At 39.9% G+C, this 11297-nt stretch overlaps 1 non-coding gene and 1 pseudogene across 1 annotated transcript; both read right to left on the minus strand.

The window, feature by feature from the left end:
- Positions 1–1808: 1808 nt before the first annotated feature.
- On the minus strand, positions 1809–1902 carry LOC145556949 (small nucleolar RNA R71; annotated as a pseudogene).
- Positions 1903–11190: 9288 nt separating this feature from the next.
- Positions 11191–11297, minus strand: LOC145556859 (small nucleolar RNA R71). Its single transcript, XR_014091952.1, has one exon. It is a non-coding gene; the product is annotated as a small nucleolar RNA R71 (small nucleolar RNA).

Raw genomic sequence — 11297 nt, forward strand, 5'->3', positions numbered from 1 at the left:
TTGTACGGAGTATAAATACTCCTCCGTAATACGATTTTAGGATCTCTTCTTCTTCTCTCTTCACTTTTCTTTACTCTCTTAATTATTCTCTAAGATTTCTATTCTCTTAAAACCTTTGTTCTTAATTCTTCTCTTAATTCCAGATTTATTTTGGTAACGATTCTTCTTCCCTTAATCTTAGTTGTTTATTTTATTCCTTTCATCATGATTTATTTTATTACTTTGATTAGTTTAGTTTTTAATATGTGTGAGTAGTTTAATTTCTAGGGTTTATGGGGATCTAATAAATAATATGAAGGGGAAATTTGTTGTTGTTAATTATCAATGCTAGATTAATTTCCTATTAATTGATTTAATGCTCTGTGACTAGATTAGGCCTATCTTTTATGCATAAGTTTGACAATATTGATTCAATATTCGAGAGATGAGAATTAATGTTTAGGTCTAGTTTCAATAGGCAGATTAATTTATAAATGTTTAAGTCGAGATTCGAGAGATGAGATTTAATACCGGTAAATTAATTATGTGATTGTAATACGTAGCGAAAGCCCTTTACAATCTGGTTAATTGATGCATTGATGATTGACTATTATTGATTATTGGTATTGCATGATAATTTCTTATTGAATTGTTTTAATGTTTTACAATTGCGGCTTGTAAAAGTATAGCAATATTAAATTGATGAATCGAGCAGATGTTAATTTGATATTAAAGGCTATTTTCAATAAGAACTTAGATCTAGTAAATTGCGAGAGCCTGTTAGATCTATGTTGATTAATAAATTGCGAGAGCCTGTTAATCATGTTATTTATGCAATGTCAATGATTGATTACTATGTTTTACCCTGGAGTATTATTTATTGGTGAACCTATGCCCTAGATCCTTTTATATATTGTTTTCTCCCTATTCCTATTCTTTGTAGTTTGGTTTCATACTCAAATATAAATATTAATTACTTAGATAATTTAGATTATAATAATTAATTAGGAGTAAAAAGACTTGTTTCCCTGTGGAGATCGATCCTACTTCCCTATCTACTTTAGTTAGAGGATTTAGGTATTTACTTTTGATTAGGGGATACGACTTTACCCTGTCAAAATTTGGCGCCGTTGCCGGGGAAACGGTTTTATTTTTATTTCTGATTGTTTTTGTAGTCTAGATTATTTCCCTTTTTGTCTCAGAGAGCGATATAGTTCTCTGAGACAAATCTCACATTTGCTTCTAGTTTTTGTTTATGCCCAGGTGTTCCAGATCAGGTTATATCCCATTCGATCCTGAGATCGAACGTTCCTTCCATAAACAGAAAAATCTCTACAAGCAAATCCTGGCGGATTCTGGTGATAATAAATATAATCACCGCGATCCTCCAACTGATTCTAGCGATTTAGAGGCATCATCAGACGCAGAATCAGAGATGACGGCTCCAAAGAAGCTTAGTGATTATTCACAACCAAAGCTTACGGATTTTCCACATCTCACCCCTACTCCGGCTCTTGATGGGGTTCAATTCGAAATCAAACCTCAATTTATAACGATGATAGAGAGGAAGCAATTCAGTGGAGCCAAGGGTGAAGACCCGAATCTTCACATTTCCGACTATTGTCAATATTGCAACACCATCAGGCAAGCCGGGGTCACTCAAGACCAAATCAGAGATATTCTCTTTCCCTTCTCTCTAACTGGAAAAGCTAAATTGTGGTTTAATGGCTTAAATAGAACTACACTTGGTATAACTGACTGGGAAACTCTTGTGTTGAATTTTTATAACAAGTATTATCCTGCAGAGAGAACAGCAGTACTATGGAGTGCGATTCAGAACTTTGCCCAAGAAGCCGATGAGTCTTTATATGAGGCTTGGGAGAGGTTCAAGGACTTACAAAGAGAATGCCCTCACCATGATTTAGCACAATGGCAATTAATCCAAGCCTTTTATAACGGCATTGGAAATTCCTCTGGAATAATTTTAGACTCTGCAGCTAGTGGGAGATTTATGAATCTTAATGTTGATGATGCAGGTCAGGTTATTGAAGATATAGTGATACACAATTCCCAATATGGGAATCCCAGAGGATTTGCTAACAAGGGGAAGCATAGTGTCGACTCGGTATCCTTTTTGCAAGCTCAATTAACCTCTATTTGCCAAAAATTAGATAATCTGAGTACTGCTAATGTAGCTAATTTTTCTGCGATTAATAATAATTCTAATGAGGCTTTCTGTGAAAGTTGTGGTATTGTAGGTCATTGAGAGCAGGATTGCAGGAGTTCCGTGGAGCAAGTTAATGCCTTCCAAGCTTATAGGCAGAATAACCCATACTCCAACACTTACAATCCTGGGTATCGGAATCATCCATACCTTTCCTACCGGAGCTCCAATGTTCAAAATTCACCACCACAAGAACCACAGGCGCCGCAGCAACAGCAGCAGAAATATTATCATCCCAATGCTAGCCAGAAGAACCAGCCACAACAACCCTCCTCATCTTCCGACCCTTCTCTGGCGGAAATTAGAGCAATGTTGGTCAATATGCAAAAGCACATGGAGAGCAGAGATGCGACAATTGATCAAATTCTAGCGCATAATAAAATTGTAGATAATCAAATTGCGCAACTCTCCGCTACTCTACAAGCCCGCCAACAAGGAGCCTTGCCGGCACAGCCTACAAGGCCTACGGATCAAGCATTTGCAATTACTCTAAGGAGTGGTTCGAACTATGAAGGGCCCTCTATGCCCAGAGTTGATGAACCTGTTTTATCAAATAATGCTAATCTTGATTCCATTAAACCAAACAATGTAGTTGATAGCCCTGGGGGCTAAAGAATAATACTAACATCTCTAATTCTACATTGCAGGGTAAAACTCTAGAGAAGGTGGCTACTCCGGACAAGAATAAGAATGCTCCAAAGCCAATTATCAAACTTCCTTTCCCCAATCGTCAATTGAAGACAAACTTGGATAAGCAGTTTGGTAAGTTCCTGGAGGTGGTAAAAGATTTGAAGGTAACAGTTCCCTTTACTGAATTAATAACACAAATCCCCTCTTATGCAAAATTTATGAAAGAAATATTGACGAGAAAAAGGTCTATTAGTGAGGTAGAGACAATAGCTTTCACTGCAGAGTGTAGTGCCTTACTTCAAAATAAGTCTCCACCTAAATTAAAAGATCCGGGTAGTTTTTCTATCCCTTGTCATATTGGCAATCTCTTGATTGATAATGCATTATGTGATTTGGGTGCTAGTGTTAGCGTCATGCCATTATTTGTGTGCTCCAAGTTGAATATGGGTAAGTTAAAAGCTACCAATATATCTCTACAAATGGCCGATCGTTCTTTCAAATACCCCTTAGGTGTTTTAGAGGATGTCCTCGTTAGAGTAGGTAAATTTTATATACCTGTAGATTTTGTTGTTCTTGATATGGCTGAGGATATGCAAACCCCAATTATTTTGGGTAGACCATTCCTTAACACTGCAGGAGCAGTCATAGATGTAAGAAGTGGTAATCTAACACTATCAGTAGGGGACGATAAAGTTGTTTTTAATCTGAATAATGCCCCTAAAAGCTCCATGACTGAGGAGAAATGTTTCAGTGTTAATGTGGTTGTAAATTATTCTAACAAGCCCCAAGCTCTTGAAAAAGATCCATTGGAGGCGGTATCTTGTGTTGCATCTTTTTTAGATGAGATAGACAAATAGCAGAAGGAAGTCGATGCAATAGAAAGAGCACTCTACAATGTTGGTCTTGGTTTCGAGGATGAACAAGTGGAACCGATCGAGCAAGTTGTGGGAATCGAGCCTACGGTAAGTGTTCAGCCAGATCGAGTTGCAAGTGTTGAGCGCAATGACAATTTGAAGCAACATTCGATCGAAAAAGGGGTTTTAGTGCGTAGCATTGAAGATTCCCCAGTCCAAGTCAAGGAGGATCCACCAGATAAGGCGACTTGGCGTCCCACAGGTTATGTCAGGAAGCCGCATCGCAGCTTAAACATCGCTAGACCGGGTGAGAAACCACCCGATCAAGCGTTAGGCCAAGGGTCCTAGAAATTGTACTTGGTAAGAAGGTCGTGCGGGACCTAGATAAACCAGCGCTTTGCGGGAGGCAACCCGTATTTTTAATGCTTTTTAGACCAGTTTTTCTTCTCTTTTTCTTATGAGAGGAGAGATGAGGGAATTTAACGAGTTCTATGAGTGTTTGTACAGGTTTGAGGAAAAAGAGTTAGCCATATTTTGGAGAAAAGAAGAAAATTAATATTTCGCCGATTTAGTCTCGGGCCCGACCGGGCGAAGCTCGCCCGATCGGGCGAGAGAGCAAGGATCTAAAAATAAGAAATTTCGCCCGACCGGGCGAGTGGCGCCTGATCGGGCGCGACACTTGACGTTTACGAACTAATTTGTCCGCCCGATCGGGCGCGAGAAGGGTGAAATTTTTGGCCTAAAGATCGCCCGATCGGGCGAATGGCGCCCGACCGGGCGCGAGAGCTAGAAGAAATTCAGGTTGGCAGATCGCCCAACCGGGCGAGTGGCGCCCGACCGAGCGCGAACATAAGCAAATCAAATCGCCCGACCGGGCGAAGGCCGCCCGACCGGGCGCGAGTATCAGCAAGGAAAATTATTCGGGTCGCCCGACCGGGCGACCCACCGCCCGACCGGGCGCGAGTGGTTCCTCCCCCCCTACTTCTTCTTTCTTTCTCCATTTCTTCTTTCCTCCATTACTTTCTCTCTCTAAAACTCAAATTTTCTCTACCTTCTCTCTAAGATTTCTCCTCCATTTCTTATCCAAATTCAAAACTCTTTACATATTTGTGATCCTCTCTTCATCCTCTTCACTCTCATATAAAAATTTTTCAGTTTTAATTCAATAAATTTTCAAACCCATTTCTTGAACATGGCATCAAAGAGGGCTAGGTCCATTTTTGGTAGGAGCTCCAATTCGAGGGAGGAATACGACCCGGACTTGCAACTCCCGTATTGGCCGACGATCCGGATTGTGAGCCGGGAACAAAAGGAACGGCTAGAGCATTTGGTCGGTCGTGAGGTAATTCCTTCTCGGTGGTTACACCGCCCTACCTTAGAATCATTTGGTTTGTATGATTTTGTTAAACGATTTTTGAATGACATTGGCATGAGAAAATTTGTTGACATGCACTATCCTACATACCGAGAACTTACCTGTGAATTCCTGTCCACTTTTCATGTTGTTAGTAGTAGGAATGGGCCTAATTTATTTTTCAGGTTAAATAATAGAAATATTAGTTTAACTTTTGTTGAATTTTGTAAAATTTTTGAATTAAATTCTGAATTATCTCACCAGTGGCATGCAGACTATAAAATGGGTGACTTATATTATGCTTTGACTGGTTTACCTGCCCCCGACCCCCAACATGCTAGTACCAAACCTATTCACCACCCTGTCCCAAAAATCTGGCAAAGATTTGCAGGTTTGTGTTTTTTAGGTAGGGCCGAGCCTCATAACGCTCAAACTAACGAACGCTGTCATAGGACACTATGTATACGGGTACGGGAAATTGAACATAGGTAGGTTTATAGTTCACCATTTGAGTAGGCATGCCACAGCCAGCACCACTTCCAAGTCCCCTATCCGTTTAGGTGGCCTTATCACTCGAATAGCGGTGAAAAAGGCCGGTTTTGTAGTAGACGGACCCCACCAGCTGACTAACTGTGGACCAGATACCTACATGATTGCTAGGTATTTTGAGGATGTGGGGTGGGTTAGACCGGATAGCGAGCAGACACCATTTTGGTGTATTCGGACTGGGAACGAGCAACCTTTGCCCATTTTTCCCCTACCCAGTCCTGACTTGACCGCCTTTCCCCCAGGGCAACTTTCTTACACTTATGATGCTTTAGTTGCCAACGCTAGGGGGCAGGCACCACCACCTCAGCCTCAGCCCGAGGTGGCTTTCTCTCCACCTCGTATGTCCCATTCCGTCCCTCATGTTGACTCTGACCCAGTTTGGGATCTTCAGAGTATAGGTCAGGCCTTAGGACGTATCGAGCATTCACATACTGACCTTAGGAGGATGGTAGGCTCCTTAGACCAGAGGTTAGGGTACCTAAAGAGGAACCAGGGTAGAGCTCTCTACCCTATGTACGATGATTATGCTCGTCGGGGCAACATTCCCGACGACGCTATTCACCCTGACTGGTTTCAGCCTCCACCCCAGGGATACGATAGGGATCCCACTGCCCGTGGTATTTACACTGACTATTCTTCTTTTTTCGGGTACGGGCAGGACATTCCTTTCGGGGGACCGGCGGGGGGGAGTTTTCACGCTGATTATTTTGGTGGTAGCTCTTCTGGTGCAGGTGGTGCAGGTGGCAGTGGAGGTGCGGGTTTCGGCTTGATGGATGAGGATGATGAGGACTAGCTATGTTGGGCTAGTTTCCGAGCCAATGAGGACATTGTCTGATTCTGGCTTGGGGGAGATTTTGGTTTGGTATTTTTTCTTTCTCTTTTCTTTTATTTTTGGTGTGTTTTGTTTTCTTAGGTTAGTTTTCTTGCTTTCTAGGTTAGTTTTATTGCTTTCTTTATATAAAAAATACAAAAAAATTGAAAAATAAAAAAATCCAAAAATACGTTCCAATGAATTATAAATTATGCTTCCCTGTGCCCCTTACTTGAAAGATTGTTTTGATTCTTGGTATTTGATGATAGGCATTTTAGATTAGTTGATCATGATTTGATGTTAGATTGCCTTGAAACCTTAACATGCGTCAATTTTGTCCAACTACTTGTGAATATAGTGCTTGACTAGTTGATTTGGTAAGGAATGTGTGATAGTTCCATAGTTCCTGGTATGTCAATGAATTTGAGTATTGGTTTGCAACTATTAGTAATATTTATATGATTCATTATTATGCACATTGTGGAGGACGAAGGCATTTGTTCTTTTAGGTAGCCTCCAGATGATTGTAGATACATTTGTTCCCTTCTTGCTACCCATGTTGTTGCCTTGACCTTTTGTTGTTTATTAGCCACATTACAAGCCTATTTTTCCCCATTGGTTACTAGTCCCAAGCTTGGCTTGGGGGAGCTATTAGTGAGTGAGGCGAGGGAGTTTGTAGTGTGCTTATTATTAGCACAATTTGGGTGGGGTTTTGAGAAGTTGTTTTGTTGTTATTCATGTTTATTTTTGATGAGTTTGAGAGTTATATTTTCTTGAAAAAAATAAAGCATGATATTATGAAAAAAAGAGAAGTTCAAAGGAAAAAAAAATGTGAAAAAATAAGTGAACTTCGGAAAAAAAAATGTACAAATGTTCTAGTTGGAGGTTGATCAAAAGGAAAATAATTTTGAGCCTCAATGTAAAAATTTAAAGTTTGAAAATAAGTTTGTTTATTCACTCTACTTCTCCATTATTATATCTTATGAGTGAAATTGTAAGTGTTGGGATTATTTATTATGATTGGAGTTTATTTGGTTGATGTTAGAGTTGGTTATGTAGGAGATGTTGATCATTATTTATTTTTTATCATGGGTTTTATTAGGATATGGCTCCTTTAAGCATAGCTTTTCTCTCACATAATCCCAAATTTATCCTACCTTTACCCTAGCCTTACATTACAAGCTTTAAAGACCTTCTGACCTTTGTGCATAGAATTGTATGAATGTGAAAGTGTTATTTATCAATGCAAGTTATGATTTGGCATATTTCGAGTCGACTAGTAGGATTGAGCGTTCATTGTTTTATACACACGAGAGTGTGAGTTGGGAGGGCATTGTTCACATAAAGGGGTTGGATGGAGAGCGATCGAGTACATATTTTACTCGCCACATAAATGAGAGTTGAGTGTGTGAGCACTAGTCTTGAATTCTATATGCTCTTGTGGTTTGCTCTGTTTGACAATTGTTAGGGACGAAAGGTAATTGGATGCATTTGATTGGTTGACTCTGAAGCGTGTTTATTTGATTTACCCTGGATCGTTCGTGCTTGATTTTTGCTTTTGGGGTGAAGCATACTTATTGATTCATTGATGAGATCTTTGCTTAGGGACAAGCAAAGGTTTGGCTTGGGGGAGTTTGATGTGTCTATTTTATATAGTATTTTACCCCCGTCCCTTGGTCATAATTAGTAGTGTTTTTGGCTCTTTAGAGCCACTTTTATTACTAATTGGGGTTTTCAAGTGTTTTCGTAGATTTGGTTGACTTTTGCAGGGATTTATGCTTTTGGAGTATTTTCCCGAGATATTTTGGAGCAATCACGAGCATTGGAGAAACACGACCAGATTTTATAGCCCAGGGCCGGTTAGAGCCATCGAACCGGTGATTAAGGGCTCAGTATAGGTGATACCGGGGCAATTGGACCGAATATTCAAGACCCAAAGAGGAAACCCAGATTGGCCCGAAGAATTGGAGCCTAATCGAAGTCCAAATAGTGGCCCAAATGAGCCGCCCGGCCAAAGAGGCTGGCGCCCAGAGGCGCGCCCGGCCGGGCGGGAGAAGCTAAGGCCGGCGCCCGGTGACGCGCCCGGCCGGGCGCGAGATTAGTATTAGAGGCAAAAAGGCGCGCCCGATCGGGCGGTGCCTCGCCCGATCGGGCGCGTGTATTTCTTAGGAGACGATTAACGTCGTTTTAATTTGTTTTAGTTTAGGATTTTGTACGGAGTATAAATACTCCTCCGTAATACGATTTTAGGATCTCTTCTTCTTCTCTCTTCACTTTTCTTTACTCTCTTAATTATTCTCTTAGATTTCTTTTCTCTTAAAACCTTTGTTCTTAATTCTTCTCTTAATTCCAGATTTATTTTGGTAACGATTCTTCTTCCCTTAATCTTAGTTGTTTATTTTATTCCTTTCATCATGATTTATTTTATTACTTTGATTAGTTTAGTTTTTAATATGTGTGATATGTCCATTTTATATAGTGTTTTACCCCCGTCTCTTGGTCGTTATTAGTAGTATTTTTGGCTCTTTCGGGCCACTTTTATTACTAATTTATGTGTTCTAGTGTTTTCGTAGTTTTAGTTATATTTTACAGGAAATTGCACTCTTGGAGCATTTTCCCGGGCCTTATTGGATCAACTACGGAAACTAGAAGAACACGACCATTTTTGGAGCCCAAGGCCGGCTAGAGCCATCGAGCCGGTGACTAAGGGCTCGGTGATTTGGATCACGAGGCATTTGGGCCATGTATTCGAGACCCGAGAGGAAATATGGATTGGGCCGAGAAATCTAGCCCAATCGAAGTCCAAGCCTCGAAGGAGAAGACCGGGCCCGATCGGGCAAGCATAGACCCGATCGGGCGGATGCACGCAAGGGCAAGATGCGCAGCAAGCCAGGCGCGCCCGATCGTGCGAGGCTTAGCACGATCGGGCGGTGCTGTGAGAAGACCTGTGCGAGGAAAAAGGCGGGCCCGATCGGGCGGCCTCTAGCCCGATCGGGCGCGTGTTTATGGAAGGGTCTTTTGACGAGCAATTAGTTTCTAATTAGGAGTAGTTTTTAGTTTTGTTTAAGTACGTTTTTAGGAGGCTTAAGGGGGAGCTCTCTTCTTCTTCTCTTAATCTATCTTCTCTCTTAGACTTTCTCTCTCTACTTAGTTTTCTCTCTCTTAAATTCTCTCTAAACTTTTGTTCTTAATTCTTTCATGAATTCCAGATTATTTTGGTAACGATTTCTCTTCCTTTGATCTTATTTATTTTATTCCTTCCATCATGATTTATTTTATTACTTTGATTAGTTTAGTTTTTAATATGTGTGAGTAGTTTAATTTCTAGGGTTTATGGGGATCTAATAAACAATATGAAGGGGTAAATTATTGTTGTTGATTATCAATGCTAGATTAATTTCCTATTGATTGACTTAATGCTCTGTGACTAGATTAGGCCAATCTTTTATGCATGAGTTTGACAATATTGATTCAAGATTCGAGAATGAGAATTGATGTTTAGGTCTAGTTTCAATAGGCAAGTTAATTTATAAATGGTTAAGTCAAGATTCGAGAGATGAGATTTAATACCGGTAAATTAATTGTGTGATTGTAATACGTAGCGAGAGCCCTTTACAATCTGGTTAATTGATGCATTGATGATTGACTATTATTGATTATTGGTATTGCATGATAATTTCTTATTGGATTGTTTTAATGTTTTACAATTGCGGCTTGTAAAAGTATAGCAATATTAAATTGATGAATCGAGCAGATGTTAATTTGATATTAAAGGCTATTTTCAATAAGAACTTAGATCTAGTAAATTGCGAGATCCTGTTAGATCTATGTTGATTAATAAATTGCGAGAGCCTGTTAATCATGTTATTTATGCAATGTCAATGATTGATTACTATGTTTTACCCTGGAGTATTATTTATTGGTGAACCTATGCCCTAGATCCTTTTATATATTGTTTTCTCCCTATTCATATTCTTTGTAGTTTAGTTTCATATTCAATTATAAATATTGGTTACTTAGATAATTTAGATTATAATAATTAATTAGGAGTAAAAAGACTTGTTTCCTTGTGGAGATCGACCCTACCCTGTCAAAATTTGGCACCGTTTCCGGGGAAACGGTTTTATTTTTATTTCTGATTGTTTTTGTAGTCTAGATTATTTCTCTTTTGTCTCAGAGAGCGTTAGTTCTCTGAGACAAATCTCATATTTGCTTCTTGTTTTTGTTTATGCCCAGGTGTTACAGATCAGGTTACATCCCTTTCGATCCTGAGATCGAACGTTCCTTCCATAGACAGAAAAACTTCTACAAGCAAATCCTGGTGGATTCTGGTGATACTAACAATAATCACCGCGATCCTCCAACTGATTCTAGCGATTTAGAGGTATCATCAGACACAGAATCAGAGATGGCGGCTCCAAAGAAGCTTAGTGATTATTCACAACCAAAGCTTACGGATTTTCCACATCTCACCCCTACTCCGGCTCTTGATGGGGTTCAATTCGAAATTAAACCTCAATTTATAACGATGATAGAGAGGAAGCAATTCAGTGGAGCAAATGGTGAAGACCCGAATCTTCACATTGCCGACTATTGTCAATATTGCAACACCATAAGGCAAGTCGGGGTCACTCAAGACCAAATCAGGGAGATTCTCTTTCCCTTTTCTTTAACTGGAAAAGCTAAATTGTGGTTCAATGGCTTAAATAGAACTACACTTGGTATAACTGACTGGGAAACTCTTGTTTTAAATTTCTATAACAAGTATTATCCTGCAGAGAGAACAGCAATACTACGAAGTGCGATTCAGAACTTTGCCCAAGAAGCCGATGAGTCTTTATATGAGGCTTGGGAGAGGTTCAAGGACTTACAAAGAGAATGCCCTCACCATAATTT

The sequence above is a fragment of the Chenopodium album genome, chromosome 8 (assembly GCF_948465745.1).
Source record: "Chenopodium album chromosome 8, dcCheAlbu1.1, whole genome shotgun sequence".
Lineage (NCBI taxonomy): Eukaryota > Viridiplantae > Streptophyta > Magnoliopsida > Caryophyllales > Amaranthaceae > Chenopodium > Chenopodium album.